General features: G+C 42.8%; 1 long non-coding RNA gene across 2 annotated transcripts in view; it reads left to right on the top strand.

Moving 5' to 3' along the window:
- LOC144017622 (uncharacterized) overlaps positions 1-20,973 on the top strand; it is a 200,358-nt gene that overhangs the window by 73,219 nt on the left and 106,166 nt on the right. For both annotated transcript variants that reach the window (XR_013283222.1, XR_013283221.1), the window contains exon 3: positions 11,368-11,445. This is a non-coding gene — a long non-coding RNA (uncharacterized LOC144017622). The remainder of the gene's footprint in view (positions 1-11,367; positions 11,446-20,973) is intronic.

A 20,973-nucleotide genomic window follows, 5' to 3' on the forward strand; every position in this document is an offset into this window, starting at 1 on the left:
AACAGTGTGGACTGCCTTGCTCTTTAGCTTCGATAGTTGTGAAGTCCGCTTTTGTCTGGGACCCAAACGCCTCATAAAAAGTAAATCTGTTGAAGTTTTCTTCATTTTAAGTTTTAACATTTAAAAAGAAATGCTCAATCTATCACGATAGTTTCAATTAAGTACTCTCCCCTCCATTCTCATGAAAAGGACAATTCCTGTGAAATGTATATTAGTCAGATTTCATTCCTTGTGAGACTTAATTGCTGTTCGGCTGTCGGCTTAAGCGTTTAGCCTAGCGGTTAGCGCACTCGACTGTGCTTGTGTCCAAATTCACAAGGCTGGGTCCTCCGAAGGTCGAATTTGTCGGCTGCATGACGTCACTCCCAGCACGACTCGACAGGACGCACTGACTTACATATGAATGGATTGTCAATGTTGCTTGTCGGTAGCGCATTGACTGACACACCATTCATGTGTAAGTCTATGCGTGTTGTCGAGTCGCGCCGGGAGTGACATCATGCAGCCGACAAATTCGCCCTTCGGAGGACCCAGCCTTGTGAATTTGGACACAGGCTGTGTGTGTTCGAAGCCAAGGTTTGGCTAAGGATTGCCACTAATACAAAGACTTGATTCAGGAAGAGCTAGCAAAACAAACTTGTTGCTGTGTACAGATAAAAATGAAGAGGAGAATAGGAGAATGTGACATATAGATGTATTTTAAGTAGCCTATATGGATATGAGGACCTCATGACAAAAGTCGGGTGACAACATACAGTTGTGCTCAGAAATTAACATGCCTTTAGTATTATGAGCACAACTGTAGTGTTATACACAGATAACTCACCAGTGAATTATAAAACAAAAAATAATCACAACATTGCACAACGATACTTTTTCATAATGGAGTGTTTCATTCACAAGCTACTCGTTTGAAAACGATGACGTGGATTTTCTTCCAGGACTTTGGAAGATTAAAGTTTGAGGATGAGATGCTAATTCCTGGGCCATTTAATCAGGTTGAACGTTTATCTCTAACAGGAAACGAGGGATCATCAATCATTATACTACACTATCACAACAGTTACATATGGTAAAGGTACCAAAAGTAGTATGGTACGAGCAATTATTTTTAGTTCCCTTCAAAACTTTGACAATAAAAACAATTGCATCTTTCACTGAACTGAACTGGCTTAGAAGAGGATAAAACCCGGTATTGCTGCCTGAGCATGTCAAAGCTTCAGGTTGCGACACACACCTTCCTCAGCTGAGTCAGGGCACGAGCGAGGGAGACGTGTTTGGGTTGAACTCAAAAGTATTTTTCCTCCTCTTTGTTTACTTTGTGTTTCTTAAGCAGGCCTCCCCCTCTTGCTAAATCGTCAGTGCCACTCCTCATGTTGTACGGCATTTACTTGTGAAGTCTGAGTTGGAGCTCGAGTCTCCGTGTTGTCCGAGCTGGCCGAGGGACCGCAACACTATTTGTGTTGGTAAATGAGGGGGTGTCACCTCTCTGTGTGGAAGGAAAAATAGAACTCCATAGTGTACTTGATAGTAAGCTAGAATAATTACATAATTCCATCATGATTTACTGCTCCAATTCATCTCATTGTACGTTCCTTCTAGTGGGCACGGCTTGGCCACTGGTATGTGTCACGCCGCCACCAGGCGTGGCGGTTCATGCTTTTATTTTTGTGTTTCTGTTTCCTGTTTTACGTTGAAATCCCAACTCTCCTCTCACCCCAGGTCACTTGCCCTTCCTGCCGCTCCATAATTACCGGTCCCCGCCCTTGATTATCACCACCTGCCACCAATCACCTACTGCAATAAAAGCCACCTGCATTCTTCCCTCAGTGCCGAAGTGTCACCGTCAGTGCATGGAAGCGTCCCACAGTCCTTATGTCCTTGTTCATGTTGCCTAGCGTTGTTGCCTTGTTTTTGTGCCTTTTCCTCCCTTTTGGAGCGCCTTTAGTTACCCCTTTTGCCTTGAGCCCTTTTTCCTCCCAAGCGGAGCGCTTTCTGTTGTCCCCAATACCTTTTGCCTGTTTTTTCCTCCCTAGTGGAGCGCTTTTTGTTCTCCACTTTTTCCCCTCCCTGTTCTCCTCTCAGTTTGAGAGGAGACCTCTGTTGGCCGGAAATAAACCTGCTGCCTTGGTGGCCTACCTTACGCCTGCGTCTGAGTCCTACTTGACCCCGCCTTGTCAGTACACTTCGGCCAACATGGACCCAGCAGGCACGGTCGAGGCCGCACTGCAGAGCCAGGAGGCCCGGCTCAACAACCAGGACCGGATCCAACAGACCATGCTGTCCCGGATGGAGGAATTGACCAGCCAGGTCCACGAGCTGGTAAGCCTTTCACGGCGTCAAGCGCCAGCTCCCACTGGACAGATTCCTCACCCTGAGTTCTCTGTACCGACCACGCCATTCACCGGGGTAGGATTGAGACTGGCCTCCCCAGAACGATACTCCGGTGAACCCGGACGCTGTCAGACTTTCCTCACGGAATGCGACATTCATTTCGAACAGTTACCACAGGCATTTCCCACAGCCCGATCCCGAGTGGCCTTCATGTTGTCTCACCTGACGGGACGGGCCAAAACCTGGGCGACCGCGGAATGGGCCAGGGGTTCCTCGGTCTGCCAAAGCGTACAGGACTTTCAAATCGCTTTGCGCCAAGTCTTTGATCCAGAAAACAATGACCGAGAGAAGGCACGAGCACTGAGCCGACTTCAGCAAGGCAACGAATCTGTCAGCGACTATGCAGTTCGCTTTCGAACGTTGGCAACGAACAGTGGCTGGAACGCCATCGCACTTCACGACCATTTTTTGAAAGGACTCTCACCTGCCATTCAAGAGCTTCTGGTTCCCGTAGATCTCCCCGCGGACTTGGATGCCTTGATTTCCCTCGCCATCCGGACCGATCATCGTCGCCAGGAGCTGGCCAAGATCGGCGAACCGCGAAGGAGGGAGGAACCCATCCCCTGGACGCGGACACCGGAGGCCAGAAGGCCGCGATTCATCGCTCCTTCCCGACCGGAACCAGGAGAGGTGGACCTCGCTAGCGACGAACCCATGCAACTGGGAAGGGCTCGGCTTTCGCCGGAGGAGAGGCAGCGCCGACGCCGAGAGGGCCGCTGCTACTATTGTGGTGGTCTTGGGCACTTGGTGGAATCCTGCACCACAAAGGGCCACTCTCCGGTGAGTCCTCCGTCACCCCGACCCGCCAAGAATCACAGACTTACGCCAATTCAGATAATCCACCACAACGTCACCATAGATCTGTCAGCCCTCATCGACTCCGGATCCGACGAAAGTCTCATGGACTGGGAGCTCGTAAAGCAAATACGAGCCTCCACCGAACCCCTTTCTTTGACCATCCAGGCTCGAGCGCTGAATGGCAAGGAGCTCTTCCAAATCACCCACATTACTGAACCTCTGGAAGTCCGAATCGGACCTCACTTCGAGACTCTCCGTTTCCATGTTTTCCACGCTGCTTCCCCCACTTTGGTTCTGGGACACCCTTGGCTGTGTCTACATAGCCCCAGAATCGACTGGAACACTGGAGTTGTTCTGGAGTGGGGAAAGGACTGCAGCTCTCACGGGTCGGAACAACCCGCACTCCGAAACTCCACAGCCCAGGTTCACCAGGTGACTCTCGTCCCACCGGCTCAAGAAGAGTACCCGAACTTGCACACTGTTCCCTCCTGCTACCACCATCTGCGGGAGGTCTTCAGCAAGACCAAAGCCATGACTCTCCCTCCACACCGCCCATATGACTGCCCGATCAATCTGATTCCCGGTTCAACTATTCCCAAGGGGAGACTGTACTCAGTCTCAGGACCCGAACGACAGGCCATGAACAACTACATTGATGACTCCTTGAAAGCCGGCCTCATCCGACCGTCGTCCTCGCCTGCAGGAGCGGGCTTTTTCTTTGTGAGTAAAAAGGATGGATCCCTACGCCCCTGCATTGATTACAGTCCTTTGAACGACATCACTGTCAAGAACCGGTACCCATTGCCCTTGATGTCCTCGGTGTTCGATCAGCTGCAACAAGCCAAGATCTTCACGAAGCTCGATCTGCGGAACGCCTACCACCTCATTCGGATCCGTGAGGGGGACGAATGGAAGACAGGCTTCAACACTCCTCGGGGACATTATGAATACCTGGTCATGCCATTTGGCCTCACGAATGCTCCCGCCGTCTTCCAGGCAATGATAAATGAGGTACTCAAGGACTTCATAGATCACTTCGTGTACGTTTACTTGGATGACATTCTGATCTACTCACCTGACCGAATGAGCCATCGAGACCACGTAAACAGAGTACTCCAACGTCTTTTGGATCACCATCTGTATGTGAAAGCTGAGAAGAGCCTATTTCATGTTAACACCATCTCCTTCCTGGGATTCATCGTGTCACCAGGGAAGGTGGAAATGGACGCGGACAAGGTCAGCGCCGTACGAGAGTGGCCCACGCCAGACTCCCGGAAGAAAGTTCAACAGTTCCTCGGATTCGCCAACTTCTACCGCAGATTCATAAGAAGCTTCAGCACCATTGCCGCCCCTCTACACGCCTTGACCTCCCCACAAGTCCGTTTTTCATGGAACCCGGAAGCCGAAAAGGCATTCAAAGACCTAAAAGCACGCTTCACCAATGCCCCAATTCTCAGAGTCCCAGACCCCAAACGCCAGTTCGTGGTGGAAGTAGACGCTTCCAGTGTTGGAATTGGGGCGGTGCTGTCCCAGCGTTGTCAAGAGGACGGCAAGACACATCCCTGCGCATTTCTTTCACGTAAATTATCCAAGGCTGAGTGCAATTACTCAGTCGGAGATCGGGAGCTTCTCGCTGTAAAAGTGGCCCTAGAAGAATGGAGACACTGGCTGGAAGGCGCTGAAATGCCTTTTGTGATCTGGACCGATCACCGAAATTTGGAGTACCTACGCCAGGCCAAAAGACTCAATCCCCGACAGGCCAGGTGGTCCTTGTTTTTTAACCGCTTTGTATTCTCTTTAACTTACAGACCAGGCAGCAAAAACGTCAAAGCAGACGCATTGTCAAGAATCCACGAATCCGAGCTATTGGAGGCCGAGCCTGAGACCATCCTGCCCCGGGATTGCATTGTTGGAGCCATGAGATGGCAAATTGAGGACGATGTCAAGGAGGCATTGCGCAACGTCACTCCCCCCACGTCTTGTCCACCATGTCGACTCTTCGTGCCTGAGGAACTACGATCTCAGGTGATACACTGGGCTCACACTTCACAGCTGTTTTGTCATCCTGGAGTCCGCAGGACCATGTATGCTGTTGCCAGGAGATTCTGGTGGCCGGCAATGGAAACCACCGTAAAAGAGTACGTCGCTGCCTGTCCCACTTGTGCCCGCAACAAGTCCTCGACTCAGTCCCGGATGGGCCTTCTTCAGCCACTACCAATCCCATCCAGACCATGGGCAGAAATCTCATTGGACTTTGTGACCGGACTGCCCCTATCCCATGGTAAAACCACAATTCTCACCGTTGTCGACAGGTTCTCCAAAATGGTTCACTTTATTCCACTATCCAAGCTCCCATCCGCCAAAGTTACAGCCGACATCATGATCCACCACATATTCCGATTTTATGGTTTTCCCTTGCACATCGTCTCCGACCGTGGACCACAGTTCGTCTCCCGATTCTGGACACAGTTCTGCAAAGCCCTAGGAGCCAAAGCCAATCTTACTTCTGGATACCACCCTGAGGCCAATGGACAGGCAGAACGACTGAACCAACAGCTTGAAACCGGTCTCCGATGCCTTGTCTCCCAGAACCCGACCGCCTGGAGCAAGTATCTGGTATGGGTCGAACTTGCGCACAACTCATTGCCCACATCTGCCACAGGTCACACCCCGTTTAAATGCGTCCACGGCTACGATCCACCATTTTTCGCTGAACTGGAGGAGGAGGCAACGGTCCCCTCGGTCCAGGCCATGATCCGTCGGTGCCACAAAGTCTGGTCGGCGGCCCGGACGGCGCTTCAACGCCAGGGAGACCGGGTGAAGAGGGCCGCCGACCGGAAAAGGAGACCGGCACCCGAATACCGCCCAGGCCAGCGGGTGTGGCTATCGGCCAAACACCTCCGGCTCAAGGTACCGTGTCCAAAGCTGGCCCCGCGGTTTATGGGGCCTTTCCCAGTAACCAAGTCCATAGGACCTGCCGCCGTTCGACTCCGTCTGCCACGATCCCTCAGAGTTCATCCTACATTCCACGTCAGCCAAGTCAAGCCTGTTCAAGAAAGCCCGCTGGTGCCCTCCGTGCCCGACCCACCCCCCCCGGAGATGATTGAGGGCGGCCCCGTTTACAAGGTCAGAAAACTTTTGGATGTTCGTAATCGGGGCCGCGGAAGACAATACCTAGTAGACTGGGAGGGATACGGCCCGGAGGAGAGACAATGGGTCCCCTCCCGGTTCATTGTTGACCCCTCGTTAATTGAGGATTTTTACGCAGAGCACCCTGACATTCCTGGGCCGTCAAGAGCCGGCCGTTGAGGGGGGGGTACTGTCACGCCGCCACCAGGCGTGGCGGTTCATGCTTTTATTTTTGTGTTTCTGTTTCCTGTTTTACGTTGAAATCCCAACTCTCCTCTCACCCCAGGTCACTTGCCCTTCCTGCCGCTCCATAATTACCGGTCCCCGCCCTTGATTATCACCACCTGCCACCAATCACCTACTGCAATAAAAGCCACCTGCATTCTTCCCTCAGTGCCGAAGTGTCACCGTCAGTGCATGGAAGCGTCCCACAGTCCTTATGTCCTTGTTCATGTTGCCTAGCGTTGTTGCCTTGTTTTTGTGCCTTTTCCTCCCTTTTGGAGCGCCTTTAGTTACCCCTTTTGCCTTGAGCCCTTTTTCCTCCCAAGCGGAGCGCTTTCTGTTGTCCCCAATACCTTTTGCCTGTTTTTTCCTCCCTAGTGGAGCGCTTTTTGTTCTCCACTTTTTCCCCTCCCTGTTCTCCTCTCAGTTTGAGAGGAGACCTCTGTTGGCCGGAAATAAACCTGCTGCCTTGGTGGCCTACCTTACGCCTGCGTCTGAGTCCTACTTGACCCCGCCTTGTCAGTATGTAGTATCATAGACACAAATGAAGAAGAATTGTGCTACTACTGTGAGTCAGTAAGATGCTGTACTGAAATTTTTTGTGGAGGATAAAGAATATATGCCTACGTTTGCCTGTGTTGCTCCACAGTTTGTACTCAAATATCGGTTGCTTTTAAAATCTCGACTATTGACACAAAATGTTAGCATTAGCATGTCAATGGCATTTTGTTAGCGTTCTTGAGGGAACTTTTTTTTTTTTTTTTAAATCTTTGTTTTATGTTTATTGTGACCGTAAACTTTAACCGTCAATGGCGCTTAAACAGCTTAAAACATCTTTGCCAAACTGCTGCTTATCGTGAAGTGAGTTGGCCAGAGTCAAAACTCGCAAGTCGGGTCACTCTTATCTCAAAGCAACAGTCCTGTATGACATAACAGTTTACATTGCCATAAAAAATGAGCTGTTTCAGAGCTTAAAGCCTCAAATGCATCACTTGTGTTTTCCTTCTTATTTGCTTGAGAGGTTAATAGTGTCGGGATTCCCTTTTTTTTTTGTTTTTTTGTCACATAACCTCCTTCCATCGAGAATCATTTAGACCTTGTTTTGTTCCCTCTCTTTTTTTTTTTTTTTTTTTTTTTGCCACCGCTGCGTGTGATGTAGGAAATGTAGGAGATGTTTGTCTTTTCACCCGGGTTCCGTTGTCTTTTGTGTGTCTCTCTTGTCTCAAACAGCATGTCAGCCAGGCAGGGCGGCTCTGGGAGTATGTGTGTGTGGAAAAAAAAAAGTGTGCGCTGAATGCAATGTAAAAAAAAAAAAAAAAAAAAAAATGGTCCGCCTGCCTGCGCGCACACACAACAGCCTTTGGCCTAATGGGAGCTGACACTCTGACAGGCTCTCTGAGCTCTTTATCTGGGCCTCTTGCCTTAGATTTGGTGTGCGTGGGCCTGTGTAGTTGTGTGTTGCGGTTCACATGCGTGTGCGTGTGACCCCAGCGGGGGAAGTCGCCAGGCCCCTAGAGAGTTTTTTAACCCCCAACCAGAGTCAGCCTCATTTACATTGAAATGGAAGAGTGGCAGGGCCTCTTTATGGACTGTTTGCTTTTGCTCTATAGAAAAGCCTCAACCCCGCCCTTCTCACATGTGCGCACACATGCATGGGAATGCAGCTCACTTTTTTTTTTTTTTTTTGCCAAATGGGCTCTTGGTGTGTGTGTATGTGTATAGGTGGGAGTAGCATGAGTTATGGGAGCGGGGGTCAAAGAGGTCTGCTGGATCAGGTCTGTGCTACACAGAGGCCACAAGGCTGCTAAGTGTTTTTCCAACTCTGGCTCTCTCACTACTCTTCTACCTTCCTAATGACTGCGGGCCAAGCGCTGATGCGGAGTCTCCCGGGCTCCCCCTCAGCTCGCAGGTTCCACGCACCAGATAAACGCCACCCGAGGCACAGATTGCTGGATTTGAACTCTCTCCTTCAAGAACTTGATGGTCCTCCAGAGGGGAAGTTCTAAATCTGGCCCCAGATCAGTGCACAGACAGAAAGGGCTCCCAAAGTCAGCGTCGGCTGCCAGAAACCACACGTCTAATTATAGCATGCAGGAAGCGAGTGGGAAGGAACCCTGAGCCCGTACAATTATGTTTCTGTTAGGGAAACACTGGAGCATATTCCAGAGCGTCAGTCTTCTTCCTTCTGTAATCTAGTTCACTGCCATAAAGAGAAATAAATGCGGCCTCTTATCCAGGTTAACGTACGACGATATTTCACCACTCTCCTCGCTTATCTTTCTAGAAGGGCCCTGGATAAAAAGTAGAGCAGGGTGTGGCTCCTTGAATTTAAGTGCACAAAGAGTTGTAAGTAAAATTTCTGTGCAAAGATCAAAAGGGAATGTGTATTAATTCAAGAACAAAGTGAATTGCACAGTGAAGTCATCTAAATGTTGTGAGTTCAAATGCAAAACCAGGCATCTCTATTTTTAGCACATTTATTTATTTATTTATTTATTTATGGGTTTCAAGGCGGTTAAAGCTAATATTTTATTCTTCTTTTTTAGGAAAACACATTTTTGAAATAAGGATTAGATTTTAGAGGGTTATGTTACTGAGCGGAACTTAGCAGCAGAATTGCACAACTTCTATTAAACTTTGTGCCGAGTCCAAGGAAGAACCTATAACAGAATGCCTCTTTGGTGAGGGTTTGGCGAGGTGGGGGTTGGGGTTGGTGTCCTGGGGGGAAATCAGCATTTTCTAAAGGAAAATGTATATTGAAAGTTTATCAGCATTTTTTCGAAGATTTTTTGGGGTTTACATTAAAAACAAAACAAAAACGTTCAATATATTTAAATGGGTGTCAATTATCTGTGTATTTTCATTATTCGTGGTCCAGGCTGAACCCTATCCTCCGCATACAGTGGGGTTCCACTGTATGTTTTAAGTTGTAATATCACCTTTTCACCACTAGATGGCACATACCCTAGCCAGTAGACTACAACATGAGTAGGACTTTTTTTTTGTGGTTTTGAAATGACATGGGGGACAAACATAATACCTGAATATTAGTACAATTTTGAGTGAGTTGATTTTCGTGGAAAAAAAAAAGTTTTGCTGTTTAGCAGTTTTGTGCTGTCTTTGGATGGTAATTTTTACGCATGAGAGCCTTTTGCACTGGAAAATATAAATCACAGTATGTGGTGACGTTTTCATTATTGAAACCCTTTGTTCTTGAAGGTTGGCTTTATTATAAATATTGATAAAGTTATCACAACTGAAGTCATTTATTTATATTAAGATACTGTGATGTAAATTGGTTCAATATAAAACAGACATGCACATATTTTGTCCATATTTAAAAATGCCCTTTTTGTCGTAGATCTGGTTTGGAAGTCCTTGGAAATCTTTTGCGCCATAGATCGGTTTCACATACAGACATATATTGACGGACTAGTATGAAAAAAAAAAAGATTAAAACACAGCTGAATATTGTTGCTATAATTAGTGGGAGCCCTGTATATGTTTTTCTCTTCAGCGAGCCGGCCAGATTCATCTTTTGTTCCAGAGTTGTTTCCCTTACTAATGCGTACATAAAACTCTTCTTGTTTACATAACGGTGACCAGTAAAACAAAAATAAGAGGGAAGTAATGTTTTCATCTTATGAAAAGAAGAAAACAAATCAGCACATACCACAAACTACTTGACTGAATGTTCCCCCCGCATCTCGGTACAATAGATGCTCAGTGAGGTACACGTTTTCAACATAACCTGAAAAAGACTAAGAGGTCGATTATGCTGAAGAATTCTTCACTTTTGCCTTTGTGGCCTTTGCAATTGATGTTCGTACAATGTATTCACAAGTGAAGTAGTGCGGGGAATGTGGGGGATGGGGTGGGGGGGGGGGGGGGTGCCAAAGTTTGAATGAAGTACTTGTCAGACAGGAATTCAATGGCAGCCACATTGTACAACAATTGAGCCGTGTCTTACACAGAAATACACGTGTGGTTTGGTTGAATTCATGTTTTCGGATACAGCAATGCCATTTAAGCAAAGTTATACATGTTAGTTTCGTACCACTTCCTTTTCCGGTTGAGAATGAATCATTTTGTGTGTGTGGGGGTTCAGTCACCACAATACGGGTCACTTTTCCTGCCTTTGATTAAATCCAGATGGACATTTTTTTAGTGGGATTTTTACATTCTTGTCACATTTCTGTAGCATATTTTTCTTTTTAGCAGATAGTTGTGTTTTACTGTACTATAGAAAATGTTAACTGTATTTTTACTTGTAAAGACAAAACTAGGACAAATGCTGAAATATGATATTCTATTGTAGATGAACTGTCTCTCCTCCACCTCAGATCTTCCTGATGTCTCATTTCCACAACTTTTGTAAGCAAAACCATGCCATAATCTTTGCATGACTCAACTAGTCTTCACGCAGGGACACACACCGGTATACTATTTCCAAACAGAGTGCTCTGAACTGTGACCAATAAACCCACTAGTGTCCAAGCAAGATGGCTTTCATGTTTGGCCAAGTGGTCTACCGCTCCTTCTCCCGTCAGGATACGGGACACACATCCAGGGTCGGCTTACCATACATAAAAACAGTCTCATGCTGTTGTTGACTTGTTTTGAGGTGACAGATTTTTAGCTGTTTTGGGTCTAAACAACTAGTTTTTCATTTTCATTTAGGTAGTCCAACCGTTTGTACAATTATAAAGTTTTGAAAATATAAATGTGTTTTATATATTTTGATAATTGGTGTATGGATGGATGAAAATATAAATGTGGAATATGAATTAAATAACAAAATGCACCTGTTTTTATCCATCTCAGGAGGCAGCCATTTTACCACTTGCTGTCGACTGAAAATTACATCATAGGGCTCAGCTTGCTAACGTCACCAGAAAACAGGTGAGTCATCTTTTGGAAGTCTCTCTTTTACCAAAATAAACTATCGGCCTGTTCACAGACATTAGGATGAGTGTGTTGACAAAAATGTTCATCAGGCAGAAATACACTACAGTTCACCCCAACATTAATGCATTACATTCCATACAAAGTTTCCCTGGTTTCCCATTCCAACAGAATGAAATATAAAATATAGATTTCATGTGTGTTTTCCTACAGTTTGAGTCAATGAGGTCAGCTTTGTGTAAAACAAATCACATGATGAGCGAGTTAAATTTTGTACACATTTCCAACATTTTGCTGTACAAATTCTTCATGTATCACAAAGGAGAGTGATTTAAGTGCAGTTTGTATATTTGCTACATTGAGTCATTTACTTTTAATTTACTGCCTTGCTTTTAAAAAACAAAACAAAACAACACTTTTAAACACGAGTAACTAATGATTTTCATTCTGTTTCCTACTGTGGGCTTATAACTGTATCACACAATGAATTATTACCATAACCATGACAACTGGAGTCGTATAACATACAATAATAACAAAATCCAAGCCACCATGTTTTCCCAGCCCTAAAGCATGGTGTTCTTTTGCCTTACCAAACCTCAACGGTCATGTTGTTCCACCATAAAACATAATTCTTTTTGCAAACATTTTTGTTTGTCACTTTTGCAAAGACGAGGACTTCTTGACAGAACTGAATGAAATGCGGTAGCTTGAACGTGAAGGACCTTTTGTAGTTGGAAAGTAAAACATGTTATGAGAACAAATATCACCCTCCTGCAGCGGTCTATTTCCCTCATAATCAGAAGCACTCCAATGTTCCAGCACATCACGAGGATCACAGGGAGTTTGCAAAGTCATTTCTTATCAGCAGCATCTCTGGCAGCTATCAACAAGCATGTTTAGCAACATGAACCAAACACAAAAATGAGAACAAAACTGTTTTTATGCTTTTTTTTTTGCGAGCATACATCATTGCTTATCTCGAGTTCTGTTCAACCCGTTTATGACTAACTACAACAATAACCACATCACACTTTTTTCAAACCACTTAACCGTGATGACCTCCGATCTCAGTAGGGAGACGGGCAATGCACTGTTGCTTTTGGAGTTTGCCTTGCATTGAATAATTCACTGGAAGATCTATAGTATATACTCGCTTACCACAACACCTGCACAGTCTAATGAACAAGTGCATGTTTTATTGAATTTGTGTTGTGAGGCAGACACATGGGCAGGCGCTGTACTGTTCTTTATACACAAAATCTGTTTGTAATGAAATGAAGATAGTTAAGTCAACTTCGACAACTGTTTCATCCAATCACATTCAGACGCTTGTTTATCCAATCACATTCTGATATCCTTCATGATCTCACAGACAGAAAAACTAACATCACTTCACGTAACACAACTGCAGGGTTGCTATTTGTTAATAAACTACAGAAGGACGGAGCATTTTACAACAATGTTTCAGAAATTTACAAAACACTGAAATTTACATTTAACACTGTTTCAGTGGTTGTCCATTTTCAGTTTCTTTCCATCATGATTGTACAGCAGGACATTGTAAATTCCACTGCCATATTTTTACAGTAATACTGCAGTACTTGCTGAATAAGTATCTGAGAAAAAAAAAAAAAAATAGCCGGAAAAAAATAAAAAATAAAATAATATATATATATATATATATATATATATATATATATATATATATATATATATATATATATATATATATATATATATATATATATATATATATATATATATATATATATATATATATATATAAATATATCGGGTTCTACGTTAACAATGGCCTGGTGGCCTGGGACCACTACGTGACATGAATTTCGCTGACATTGGCCCACCAAACGGGCCAGTACAAATTCCATAAATAAATACAATATAATCATCATATTGTCGCTTCTTGTGGTGGGAAAAAACACTTATGCCCATTCCCAGCCTTATATTTGTACACGTTTACGTTTTTGAGGATGTCTGCATTCAATTTCATCCCAAAACCTTAAGGAAAAAAAAAAAAAAAAAGACATAAATTGATATGTTTTCCCACATGGCACTGATGATATTTTTGCTCTTTCTTATTTAATATTCAGTATTTTTCATTTTATCCACTTAAATTGCTCAATCATCTTTTTCCCCACAGTGTACACATTCTTTGCACGTCAGGATAAATCCTTCCATAGGGAACAAGATAAAAAACAAACAAACCAGAGAATGTGAAATGTGGGATATTCAGTTTTATTTTATACTGCCACAAAAATGCTTAAATCACACAGTATAAATATTCTAAATATTAAATAATCAAAAATTGGAATAGAAATAGAATAGAATAATATATAATCTTAAAAACTAGACTAAACAATAATAAATTATGCAGTGCAAATTGCAATAATGCGCACATGTTAAACTGTATGTACATTGCAGCGGAGTCATGAATATTGAATGTTGAAAGTTGCTGCAGTATGGAATGAGCGTAATTGTGAGTTAAGTGCAGTGATGGCTTGCAGAAGGGAGCCGTCTCTGAGTCTGTTTGTTGTGGTCCTGATGGACGGGGAGCACCTGCCATCGGGCGCAGGTCAAAGAGCTGGTGGCTCGAGTTGGTGTCACCTGTGATTGCCTCAGTTCCTCAGAGGCAGCGGGACATGAAGATGTCCTTCAGGTAGAGGTGGGGGCATTCCATGATCCTCTGCGCTGCCTTGACAGAGGTGGGAAGAGTCGCCACACATTTTACTCAATTAAATGTATGGTTACAATAATACTCTTCAAGCCTATTTATATCTTTATCTTCATTTGTATAAAGTAAATAAAAATAGCTGAAAAAATGTGGTTGTGCGCACAATTGGGATGTGGCTATTTCAGAATTAACCAATCACGTTCAAATTCATGTTCGTTGGGAGTCCGAAGGTTTTATGCTAGCTAATATAGCAACCTAATATATGGCCCGATTAGTATATAAGGTTGAGATCAATCATTGTGTAGTTTTATATGACTCTTAAGTTTTACAAGCCACTCTATGTAATCACAACACTCAAGTGAATATTTTGTTTGCCCACAATAACTAATGAATGGGGTCAAATGTCAAATCATTCACCCCTTTTAGCTCAGTGCACATCCTCCTGTTTATTTATCGACATTGACATAATCATCAATGGCATTGATAAGGCCCTACAAATGTTAATATCTACATGTCTTTTTCATGTATGCACCAGTTTGTGTTCTAAAAGTTCTGCAAGTTTGTTCTTTTATCCTATTTTGGTCAAGGTATTTACTGTCAGGTCCATAAATATCAGGCCATTTATATAATTCTCATTTTTTTGGCCTCCGCAATGGCTTTGAAATCAGATGAAATGAACAAGATGTGCTTTAACTGTAGACTTTCGGCTATAATTTCAGGGTATCTTAAACAGGTAAATGGTGTAGGAATTGTAAGTTTCTATATGTGCCTCCAACAGTGATGTAACAAATTAACAATCATAAATCAAACATTCACTCACTTATTCATGCTTCCAAATCCTTTTCAGTCAGTTACAGCCTGAAGTCTGAAATGCATCAACGACATCACCAGATGCTGTATTTACATCCCTGGTGATGCTCTGCCAGGTCTCTATTGCAACCGTCTTCAGTTCCTGCTCGTTCTTGGGATATTTTCCCTTCAGTTTTGTCTTCTGCAAGCGAAACAAATGCTCAACCAGATCCAGGTCAGGTGATTGACTTGGCCATCATGTAACATTCCGCTTACGCGTCTTAGAAATCTCTGATTGATTTGGCAGTATGCTTTGGGTCATTGTCCATCTGCACTGTGAAGCACTGCCCAATGAGTTTGAAAGCATTTTGTGGGATATGAGCAGATAATATTGCCTGAAACCCTTCAGAATGCATGTGGATGCTTTTGTTTGCAGTTACATCAATAAATACAGGGAAACCAGTTCCACTGGCTGCCATACAAGCCCGCAGACCCACACCATGGCACAACCATGTTTCATTAATGAGATGGTACAGTATTTAGCAGCCAACATGAAACACCCCACCTCCCAGCTCTTGGATGAGAATAATTCACCATTCAGCAAGCACTGAAAAGCATGAATGGAGTTATTAGTAAACACATTTATCTTCAGGATATGACTCTGTGGAAAGGCACTCGAGGCTGCACCCACTTGCAGGCAGTTGTTTCTTATCTGAAGCTAAATGGAAGTCGAGGCGACAACCACAATTAGGCAGGACAGCGCAAGATGGGAGCGGGTCAAACACATTGTAATTACTCTGTCACCCCAGCGGGGCCATTGACACTCAAGCACTGGGTACAGATCAACTAGCTCACCACTGGAACAAATACACGCACCATTAAGAGCAAGACAAATGCACACTTTTCAGCAAGTCTTCACTGTGAGCAAGTCGGCAATAATTAGTGTCAGAAGCCAAGCATGTGCTGAACGTGTGTATTAGAGGGTTCAACAAATACTATAGATAGTTCATTCAAAATGTTTTTCGACATTTGGCTTTCATAATGGTATCCTACACCATGCTGGCAACTCCCAGTGAAATGAATGGGAATGTCATTCTACCCTTTACAAAAAACAAAAATATTTGTGATGTCTATTGTAAAAAACACTCTATGATATTACATTTAAACATACAGTAATTAAGTAGAAGTAGAATGTAAAAACCTTTTTTTGTCACACATCAGCACCTTAGCGTAATATTTGTCACTCTCCAAAGAATATAAAGAATATGCATGTGAGTATTGTTATATTATCTGTGTACAGTATCTGCATTGTTTGTGTTGAAATACACTGCATTATAGATGCTAATAGATAGACTAATAGATTTGTTAGCCTATTAGTCTGACCTTTCCCATTATCTGTTAGCATTAAGCTAGTGGACAAAAAGCTAAGCTATGTGGCTGTCAAGTTGAGTAACCCATATCTGTAGGCACCACTGTATTTCACAAAAATGAGAACAATTTGGTGCGCTCAGTCGTCAACTTGTGACTGTTGTGATGGTACGTTGTGTGATTTCTTTGTTATTTTAATCCCTTCATACTATGTCGAGGGGGAAAAAGCGGTCATACGAATATGTGCAATATGAATTCACATGCATCACAGAACGTATGGTATTCCACAGGGTTTACTTCTGGGGCCTCTGCTGTTTTCATTATGTCTTGATTTGGAAAAAAAAATAAATCTGATTTTGTTTTTCAATCAAGAAGGGTTCGGTGAATGCGCATAGGAAACTGGTGGGATTCAGTACCTCCAAAAAAGTTAAGAACTGCCCAAATGTTTGGGAAAAAAAAAGCAAGCTCACACTCATTTGTTTTGCTGCTCCACCAGTAGAGGTGAAAACAGTCAAAGCTATCTCAATATCCACTTGTTATTGCAGCATGAGTCCAGGCAGGTCCTCCGAGTCAAAACAACAAAGTTGGTTTGCGCGTCCTTTGAAAACAAACCTGAACTCCCTGAGGTGCAAGACATTTATTTATCCTACAGATACTGGCTCAATTGCTTCGGGGGCTGCCTGACACAACCTTCCTCCATATTTTATACATCCAGCCTGGATAAACTGACCCTGACAGTTCTGCTCCTCATCCTGAAAGTGTGTCACAATATGTTCGTGCGTGACTCTGTGCTTTGCGATAAATGTTAAAGCAGTGACAGGGCATCTCTTTCTGGAGCATCCTTTAGAAGCTTCTACCATTTTCAATGATTGATCTCTCCTTTTCCCGTTCATCCTCGCTTACTATCTACAGTATCTGTCCTCAAACTCTACTCTGCACTTGCAATATCATCTTTTATCAACCTCCTTGTTCTTTTTCTGGCCTGGCGCATTGTAAATAACAAGTACCGGCTAGCTCCTCAGACATATTGATCACAAAAATATCACTTGACAGCAGAAAAAGATGGTGATTGATGGCGTCCGAAGGACTGCATGCATTGCAGCTGTGAGTGTGTTTTCGTGATGTGTGCACATTTCCCGCTGGGCGCAATACATTTCCTGGGATATTTACACTCAGAGTTGACTGATAACATAATTAAAGCTGTGTAGTGATCTGTGGCAGCTGTGTTCCCACTACACACACCAAACCGGTCAGTAAATAAGAGCCCGGCGCTCCCGTGACACAACATATACTATATATTCACTGGAGCCATACATGCTGGACAAACAAACCAGCTTGTAGCCTACACTATCATCATGACCATTAAAACTTTTACTTTTGGATGCACTGGGAAGTATTTTTGTGTCTGGCTTCTTGCCTAAAACAGTACTTTTCTTAAGCAGCGTAATGACAGCTTTTTGGATTTATTTATTTATTTCAGCAGATGTAACTCAGAGAAAGCTGTGCGCTCTCCTTGACTCGTCATTCAGTTGTTTACTCTGTCAAAATAAGTTTTGAAATATCATCTTCAACTACTGTTGCATTATAAAGTTGTCAGAACACATTTTGTGCATAGTTTAATCAAGTCCAACCTATGAACTTTATATCTTAACGTGCAGTATATTGAAACTTGATTCTAAAGTACTTACCCTACATTTCATCATCTCTATTTTGGGAAGATTTAATTGGAAAGTGGTATTTTTAAATTAACTTCTGCAAGACTGTTTGATCATATATTCTGTGTCATATTTAAACTTTTGACATTATTTTAAGATTGTTTAACTTGGTATCCATTAAAATATTGTTGACATATTATTGACCTCTGCTTTTACGCATTCCTTGCCTCAATTGTTCGCCAGGTGCATCATCAACAAATAAATACCTCAGCTCAAGTAGAAACCAATAGATTTTCCTTAACTCATTCACTGCCAATGACAACTATAGACGTCAAAAATCCAAGCAAACGGCCAGTGTTAATTTTGAAAAAAAAAAAAAAAAGAAATTTAGTTTTAGTTATAGTCTTCTGACTAAATTTAATTAAAGCCTTAGTCATAACTTAGTCACCTAATTGTATTTGAGTTTTAATCCAACTTTAGTTGACAAAAATAAGGAGCAATTGACTTCTGGAGGTCGAGACCCAGTTTGTGGTCTCAGTAAGACCAAGACCAATCACTATGCACGATGGTAGCACTTAGAAATGAAATTGTTTCCATCGTTGTTATTAATAACAATGAGGATTAATAACTATGAATGAAAACAATGAATAACTAAAACAAAATTCAAATTTCTTGTCAAAATTTGCACTGGCTGTTTGCTTGGATTTTTTACGTCTATAGTCGTCATTGGCAGTGAATGAGTTAAGGAAAAACAGTTGCCACAAGGTAGCTGTAATTACCTTTTACTTAGTTTATTTTAGCACATTTTACGTGGCTTTGGTTAGCTCAGGATTTACTGAGATTTACAGAAAGAAAGCGAAGCATACTGGGGTGAAACACTTTATTTTGAAGTTGTTTGTGGCAGCATATCAGAGTGGTGGCTGACTCGTCTTCCTGAACTGTTGCCACCAACATCAATATAGCGTCCGCCTGAAATCATGTTCAATTGCTAAACCACACCGAGCTTACTCAAATTTGTTTTTTTCTTCCACATTAAATATTAGTCAAGAAGTCATTTCAAAAAGGTTGGCAACCTCTGTTTTGGTGACAGGATGCATAAAACTACATAAACTTTACTTGAATGTGTGCATATTATTTATGGCTAATTTAAGATGATTTATTCCATTCATGGCTCAAAAGTAGGTCTTGCTCTCCTGTCTCCATTGTTAACCGTGAACTTGTCAGCTTCACATCTCCATTTCAAACTTCCGGATGAGTCATTTTATGTAATTTCAACAAACATCCTTATAGAGCACTTGCCAGTACCAAGGCACATCTTTATTTTCAAAGTAGGACAAAAAGAGTCGTGTTGATCCAGACTGACCAGCCAACCACATTCATTCTAAAGGATTAAACGCACTTTTAAGTGAAAAACAAAACAAGCCACATCTTAGCTGAGTCACAAGCAGGCACCCAAAAGTTCAAGAAAGAAGACTTGGCGGGAAGAGTGAAAGAAAACAAGGCAAGAGAGGTCAGAGGGGTTGTGTGGTCCGCTTTCCTTTAGCTTTTGTTGGCAAACACAAGTCCAGAATGGGGTTGTGTGCCACACAGAAATGAAAAACACAACCTGCTTTGTGGTGTTGTTTTCACATTAGTACTGAAGGATGGCCCACAGAGGCCTTCAAAGCAACAGAGCAAGTGTATCCCAACCTACAGATGGTGTCGTTTGATGCGTGTTGTCAAATAAATCCAGTCTTTATCGTCTAGATGAGACAATTCCTGAATGAAGCACATTTTGCATGGTGCAACCCAGCAAACAACTTCACTATTGGCGGAGCAAGAGGCACATGCATTGATTTGTTTTGCTTCGTTTATCCAGTTCAACACAACCTTGACTAGCCAAACAGGACTGTTAACTGGAATGTAACATATTTCAAAAGGTACAACATAAATCCAAGTTTAACTGGTTCTAGGACCATGCTCATAACTTGAAACATTCATTTCTGAAATTATCTTTCTCCATTGAAATGAATGGAAATGCCATTTATTTGTTCGTGCCTCCAGTCAAAATCAGTTTTTAAGTAAACTTAGTCAACTGTAATATTGTGCTTTATTAAAACATGGAGTCATAACATAATTAAATAGAATGTAAAGAATTAAAAAGTTCCCGTGTCATGATTTAATGCTACAAACTTAGTTCATGGTGTTGCTCCTTCTGATGTGCCCATTTTTGCCACTAGAAGGCAGTACTGTACAACAGTCATGTTGATACAAACGTAGAAGAACAAACTGCTACAAGTACTATTTTGCATGACTCCGTTGCTGTCATAATAGTCACTTTTCATAGGCCTGGCTGTGAGTATTGTTATTTTATCTGTCAATATGTGTTGTTCCAAAACTCCCAATGTTAATTGTTCGCATGCCATTGACATTGAATGTCATGGTAGCAATAAGCTAGTGGGGACCAATTAAGGCAACATTGGTTCTTTTACAAAAACAACATGTAATTTTCTTTGTTTATGTTTAGCATGACAGTAAACTTCAATTTTTTTTCCGACAGATTTTGTTCACTATTTGCTCAACTGCTGCTTTCTGTGAAACGAGTTTATTGCTACCATGCAGTGCTTATATCTCAAGAATGTATTTAATGAGATAGTCACACACATACAAAATGAAAACACTCTCAAGAAGCATGGAGGAGACATGATAAACAGGCTCGTGATAATTATTTGGATTTGATGGTTAGTGTGATAACATGATTTATATATTCTGTAATCTCATTACCGCTCTAAACCATCAAAATCAAGCCAATTAATTGAGCCCCAACTATATCAACTATCCACTCCATTCAGTTCATTAAACAAAGTCAAGCAGCAGCTTTCGGAGAAGAGACAACGGGGCTGGACTGTTGAAAGCATTCATTCTGTGCTCTTAAAGGAAGTCCAGTCTTACCACATCTCGTTTTGTGGGACCTGTCTGGCAGTGAATTCACAGAGTGCGAGGGTCTTTCATCTCCCAGGGCCTATCACTCGGAGCAGT

The sequence above is a fragment of the Festucalex cinctus genome, chromosome 4 (genome assembly GCF_051991245.1).
Source record: "Festucalex cinctus isolate MCC-2025b chromosome 4, RoL_Fcin_1.0, whole genome shotgun sequence".
Lineage (NCBI taxonomy): Eukaryota > Metazoa > Chordata > Actinopteri > Syngnathiformes > Syngnathidae > Festucalex > Festucalex cinctus.